The 7118-nt window shown below is 40.0% G+C and overlaps 1 long non-coding RNA gene across 1 annotated transcript in view; it reads right to left on the bottom strand.

Annotated features, from left to right (window-relative positions):
* LOC117827313 overlaps window positions 1–7118 on the bottom strand; it is a 58425-nt gene that overhangs the window by 50206 nt on the left and 1101 nt on the right. Inside the window, exons 2-3 of the long non-coding RNA XR_004634185.1 lie at window positions 1812–1934; window positions 403–470 (exon numbers count right to left, since the gene is read on the bottom strand). This is a non-coding gene — a long non-coding RNA (uncharacterized LOC117827313). The remainder of the gene's footprint in view (window positions 1–402; window positions 471–1811; window positions 1935–7118) is intronic.

The raw sequence follows: 7118 nt of genomic DNA, 5'->3' as shown, positions 1-7118 counted from the left end.
TCCGTCTTTGATATAAAAGAAGAGAAATAAACCAGATACTCAGCACATTCAGACACATAACACCTGTCCATGGATGCTTCACTGCCCCTGATTACTTTGAGCTTTTGGTCACAAAACAGCCCTCAGGTAGTGATAAGAGTTACACACTGATTTTAAAAGGGAATAATAAACCGTTTTGTTCTGAATGAGAAAAAACATGTGATCAGACTGTCTATTAAAACAGAGTAATGTTGGTAGACCCCTGCTGCATTATTTCTCTCTATATATGATCATAAACTCTATACACACTGCTCTGTAATTGCATAGATTAGCGTTGGATTATTGAACAAGTTGCAGAGACTTTCACACAAAACATTAAAAACTCTAAAATTGATATTTGACACTTAAAGCAGAAATTCTTACCTGATTAAATAAGGTATACTCTTGGGGAGGGTGTGCCCTTCCTTTGATTTGTTGTTGAAAATGAACACCTGTGATTTGATAGAAAAGAAATGACAAACGTTGAGCTGTAGTTGAATTTATGAGTGGAGACATTACTGCTCTCTTTCAGGGAGCTTGAGTGTGTGTAAAAATCAAGATTGTTAGAAATTGAGTGAAATGTCAGAGTTTTCAAGATCCTTTTTTATTCCCATTAAATTAATGAGAATGTTACAGAAGAGAATTAGGGCCACTGAAAAAAAAATGAAGGTCAATTTTTTTTTAAATTATTATTCTGAGAAAAAAGTCACAATTCTGAGATTAAAGACAGAATTCTAAAGTCAGAATTCTGACTTTAATCTCAGAATTTTGAGATTTAAGTCAGAATTCTGAGAAAAAAATAATAATTAAGGTCAAATTTTTTTTTATTATTATTCTGAGAAAAAAGTCAGAATTCTGAGATTAAAGTCAGAATTCTGACTTTTTCCTCAGAATAATAATAAAAAAAAATTTGACCTTCATTATTATTATTTTTTTCAGTGGCCCTAATCCTCTTCCTCAGAATGTTAAGGAAAAGGTAAGGTTACCAAAATTACATGTAATGCTTATAACTTTTGGTACTAATTAAAAAAAAGCTATATATAGTAAAAAAAAAGAATAAAACAGAAGGAATTTTTTTATTTTATTTTTGAAGTAAACTGAGGACTTACTTTTTTAATCTAGCTTTTAATTTGGAGTAGTTTATTTTAGCCCTGGACTGCATTATTATTTTTATTATTTTAATCATCATTATTCAAACCATTGTTTTAACATCTATTTATTTATTTATCTTATTTATAAAAAAATATTATTTATCTATTTATTTCTTGTGTTCATCTGATCTTATTAAATCTACCTTATTTTTAACTTTTCTTTCCACACTTACTTATTTAATTAATTTTACTGTATTGATTTTATTTAATTTTTATAATCATGACTTTTATAATTGTACTATTGCTGTTGTTTTCTGTCTCTCTGTTATTCTGTGAAGCACTTTGGGCTGCATGTTTGTATGTATGAAAGGTTCTATATAAATAAAGTTGAGTTGAGAATTTCTCTCTCCCTAATCTGATAAATAAATACATTTATTAAAAACAAATATATTAGCCTTGTATATCTTGTCTCGCTGCGTCTCAACTTTTCCTTCTATATATTTATTTTTCTTTCTGTTTCAGAACTAACACCTCAGTTAGCATTACATATCATTCAAACTGCACATGTTGCATGAAATGTCATTCAACATTGAATATATAAAAGACACAAAGTAGATTGTTCTTGTCACACATCATTTAACATAAATACCAATATATCCTTTTGCAAAGTTCACTGAAATACAATGAAATCCAGAACCCTACCTTTGTGCCCATTTCCTCTATAATGTGTAATATGAAGTCCTCCTCAACAGAAAAACCTGCTTATCTACAGGAGTCTTCTAAAAAACCTCTGAGTCCAAGTGCACCAGCCCCTGACTTCAGTGTCTGAATGGAAACCAGGAGAAAGGGCAAGACAAGAGAAGGACAACACAAAAGGCATGATCAGATTCTCAACACCTCCTCAAGTGACCTTCGGTAAATAACAAGCAATCTAACAATAGCAAGTTCATGTGAAACCCCAGCTGTCTCAGATTTCAAACTTAAGAGAGAGAAGGTGGCTCTCACACCTTCCCGTCAGTGTACATGTGATGCAGAAGTCAAGGAGACAAGCACCGGGGACAGCTGGGAATGGGACCTTTGACGTCTGGCTGACTGCTCTGCTAATGCTTTGAATAGAGGAGAGCTAAGAAAAGGAGCTCAGAGTTCAATGAAGGCAAACACATTGTCAGCGATATGTTATGTATGTCTCCTGTTCGAAGGACGGACTAAAGGACTCCTTGTTGTTATTCAGGCTGAGCAAGGGTCACTGATACGATACGGGCACATCAGGGCCTGTCTCACATATGACATCCTTCACGATGTCGTCCCTGCTTGTTTGAATTCAAAGATGATCCTTTTTTGTAGAACTAAAACTACTTTAGTTAGTACGCTAGTGGTTTGATGGATAACCTCCCAGGTCCAATTACAATCCATGACCTTCTATTAAGATACCACTGTGATAAGACTGGTAGTTTTGACTGGTTTCATGTAGGCTCTAGTAGCTTTTCTGTGTAGACTTGTCCAAACAACTGACTGATCTGGGGTCCAGCAGGTGCTGAAACAGATGTCCTGTACTTAAATCCACTATCTTATGGTGTTCTGGCTTTAGTGATCCTAATAACTGAGATCATGCTGAGTGATCTCATGAAGCTTGTGATCAACTTGATAAGTCAGAGTCTTTATGAGTGTGTCCTTAAAAGTGTGTCTTCACACTTTATAAACTTAGAGCATACTGTGACCGAAACATGTTAAAGTCCTAATACAGATTAAATCAACACGGCTGCAGCTCCAAAATGCAGTGAGACAAGCTGGCAGACTTTCTTTTTTTTTTAAAAGTGTAAATTCACTAATTAACAGGGATGGGACATGATTTTCAAAAAGTTGAATATTCGTGCACTTATTAAAAATCGAAGACTTAATTACCTCATTGCAAAAGCATCACTTTCACCAGTGCCTGGTTATAATACGGTACTCCCACCAGACGGTGGCTATAGAGCGTCTTAAAGCTGTTTGCTAATGGTATTAAGTAACAGGAGAAGAAGAATGCTGACTGCATTAAATAGCAAAAGAAGAAGAAAACATTAGCAACAGTTGCAGCAATTTTCTCTGTTTCTGAATCTCACACTACTACACGCGGATTTCCAGAGACTGAGCATGGCTGTAAAATGTAAACACACACGGCATACTACCGCGTCACAGAAAAACCTCGTCCCGGTGCTGCTTAATGCGACTGCCACACAAATGGACCGTTGGGGCGCTGGTGGCTAAGCGCCCCACATACAGAGGCTACAGTCCTTGTCGCAGGGGTTGCCGCTTCGATTTAACACCATGTTCCCATCTTAAGTGCACAATGGATCTGAATGTAGTGCCTCCTGTCTATAACCTTTAATAGATGTATTTTTGCAGCGTCTATGACGGTTACATACACTGATGTTAAAAGCTGCCATGTAAAGAGTTCATCAGTATTAACTAATCCAATTCACACACCGTTGGCAGTGCAGGGTTAAGTTTCGTACCCAAGGACACTTCCACATTTTAACAACGGGACCTGGGAATTGAACCCCTGACCTTCCAATTGAGAGACAACCAACTCTACCATGAACAAAATGTACCCAGGGTTGTCTTACAGAGCAATATTCCTTGGGCGCCTCTCTGAGCAGAGGTGTCAAGGTTTCAGTCCATGACGTCTTTCACCCTGTTGGTCCCACCTTCTCTTTTTTTGGTTCTGCAGTTGATTCAAGAACATTTACAGAACCAAACAAAAGAAAGACATTTTTATTGGGTCTTATCAGCCTTTGGAAAATTAATCTAGAGGTATGTCAATGTTGGAAGGATGTTGCTGCTAAAAAAGATCAAACTGAGTTGAACTAATAGACTAGTGAGACATTTCTAACTTAAACCCTATACCTTACACAGGAGACTTTGTTCTTGTCCTCTGTTGGTCGAATGGTCGTACAGGAAGTGATTGTCCGTCTCTTACTTAATCATCACCTGTTGCTGCTCCTCTCCTCTACACATTTAAAAAAAGGAAAACCCTTTCTCCTTCACATGCGTCATAAGCTGGCCCCAAATGTCCTCAAGCTGCCCCCAAACTGTCTCCTAAATCATGAGCACTGTAGAGACAGCAGGAATTTCACAGGTTATCTTTGTTCTCAAGGATACAACGCCATGCCAGAAGGCAGGGACAAGGGTAGAGCAAGGGACAGAACAGTTCTCCTTTCACAACTCCGTCACTCAACTGTGTGAGGACATAGACTTCAGCTGTGAGAGCTGTCCAGTATTTAACCCTTGCACAACAGCCAGCTCAGGGAACCCCAATAATAAGAGGATGAGCCCCGGCCTGCAGTGACACGTTTGAGTCTTTACTCATATGATCAAGGAAATCACTATACCGCTGTGTTTCAGATTTCAGGATCAGATCAGACCCTTTCAGTGCTGACCAGAGGGGTTCAGCTCCTGAAGAGATTGTGGCATGAAGAGTGACTTGCAAGTATTCAGTCTTCCTGTTGAACCACTCTGTTCACTGAATACGACATATTTCCCAACATATGAGATTCTCCACACAGATAGAGTTCGGGTTATGATTATGATTAGGATTAGGGTTAGGATTAGGGTTAGGATTAGGGTTAGGGTTTGGTTTAGGATTAGGTTTAGGATTAGGGTTAGGATTAGAATTAGGGTTAGGGTTAGGGTTAGGGTTAGGTTTAGGATTATGGTTAGGGTTAGGGTTAGGGTTATGATTAGGGTTATGATTAGGGTTAGGGTTAGGGTTTGGTTTAGGGTTAGGGTTATGATTAGGGTTAGGGTTATGATTAGGGTTAGGGTGAGGGTTATGATAAGGTTTAGGGTTAGGGTTATGATTAGGGTTAGGATTAGAATTAGGGTTAGGGTTAGGTTTAGGATTAGGGTTAGGGTTAGGGTTAGGGTTATGATTAGGGTTAGGGTTAGGGTTAGGATTAGGGTTATGATTAGGGTTATGATTAGGGTTAGGGTTAGGGTTTGGTTTAGGGTTAGGGTTAGGGTTAGGATTAGGGTTAGGATTAGGGTTAGGGTTATGATTAGGGTTAGGGTGAGGGTTATGATAAGGTTTAGGGTTAGGGTTAGGATTAGGATTAGGGTTAGGGTTAGGATTAGGGTTATGATTAGGTTTAGGGTTAGGATTAGGGTTAGGGTTAGGGTTATGATTAGGGTTAGGGTTAGGTAAGGATTAGGGTTAGGGTTAGGGTTAGGGTTATGATTAGGGTTAGGATTAGGGTTAGGGTTAGGGTTAGGATTAGGGTTAGGGTTAGGGTTAGGGTTAGGGTTAGGGTTAGGATTAGGGTTAGGGTTAGGGTTAGGATTAGGGTTAGGGTTAGGGTTAGGATTAGGGTTAGGGTTAGGGTTAGGGTTAGGGTTAGGATTAGGGTTATGATTAGGGTTAGGGTTAGGGTTAGGGTTAGGGTTAGGATTAGGATTAGGGTTAGGGTTAGGATTAGGGTTATGATTAGGGTTAGGATTAGGATTAGGGTTAGGGTTAGGGTTAGGATTAGGGTTAGGGTTAGGGTTAGGGTTAGGATTAGGGTTAGGGTTAGGGTTAGGGTTAGGATTAGGGTTATGATTAGGGTTAGGATTAGGATTAGGGTTAGGGTTAGGATTAGGATTAGGGTTAGGATTAGGGTTAGGATTAGGGTTAGGGTTAGGGTTAGGGTTAGGGTTAGGATTAGGGTTATGATTAGGGTTAGGATTAGGATTAGGGTTAGGGTTAGGGTTAGGATTAGGGTTAGGGTTAGGGTTAGGATTAGGGTTAGGGTTAGGGTTAGGATTAGGGTTAGGGTTAGGGTTAGGATTAGGGTTAGGGTTAGGGTTAGGGTTAGGGTTAGGATTAGGGTTATGATTAGGGTTAGGATTAGGATTAGGGTTAGGGTTAGGGTTAGGGTTAGGATTAGGATTAGGGTTAGGATTAGGGTTAGGGTTAGGGTTAGGGTTAGGGTTAGGATTAGGGTTAGGGTTAGGGTTAGGGTTAGGATTAGGATTAGGGTTAGGGTTAGGGTTAGGGTTAGGATTAGGGTTAGGGTTAGGGTTAGGGTTAGTGTTAGGGTTAGGGTTATGATTAGGGTTAGGGTTAGGGTTAGGGTTATGATTAGGGTTAGGGTTAGGGTTAGAACCTTAACTTAAGCAAACAGAACCAGAACCAAACCGAACCAGAACCAGACCGAACCAGAACCAAACCGAACCAGAGCCAAACCAGAACCAAACCAGAACCAAACCAAAACCAAACCTGAACCAGAACCAAATTCAAGCAAACACAACCAGAACAGAACTGAACCGAACCAGAACCGAACCAGGACCAAACCAGAAACAAACAAGAACCGAACCAGAACCGAACCGAACCGAACCAGAACCAAACTCAACCAGAACCGAACCGGAACCGAACCAGAACCGAACCGAACCAGAACCGAACCAGAACCAAACTCAAGCAAACAGAATCAGAACTAAACTCAAGCAAACAGAACCAGAACCAAACAGATCCAGAACCCAACAGAACCAGAACCAAACCGAACCAGAACCGAATCAGAACCGAACCAGAACCAAACCGAACCAGAACCGACCCAGCACCGAACCGGAACCAAACCAGAACCGAACCAGAACCGAACCAGAACCGAACCAGAACCGAACCAGAACCGAAAAATACCGAACCAGAACCGAACCAGAACCAAACCGAACCAGAACTGAACCAGCACCAAACCAGAACCGAACCAGAACCGAACCGAACCAGAACCAAACTCAAGCAAACCGAAGCAGAACCGAACCAGCACCGGACCAGAACCAAACCAGAACCAAACCAGAACCAAACTCAAGCAAACAGAACCAGAACCTATTCAAGCAAACAGAACCAGAACCAACTCAAGCAAACAGAACCAGAACCAACTCAAGGAAACAGAACCAGAAACAATTCAAGCAAACAGAACTAGAACCAACTCAAGCAAACAGAACCAGAACCAACTCAAGCAAACAGAACCAGAACCAACTCAAGCAAACAGAACCAGAACC

This window comes from Notolabrus celidotus, chromosome 15 (assembly GCF_009762535.1).
Source record: "Notolabrus celidotus isolate fNotCel1 chromosome 15, fNotCel1.pri, whole genome shotgun sequence".
Classification (NCBI taxonomy): Eukaryota; Metazoa; Chordata; class Actinopteri; order Labriformes; family Labridae; genus Notolabrus; species Notolabrus celidotus.
The sequence above is the reverse complement of the archived record's forward strand: the minus strand, read 5'-3'. Positions and strand labels throughout refer to the sequence as shown.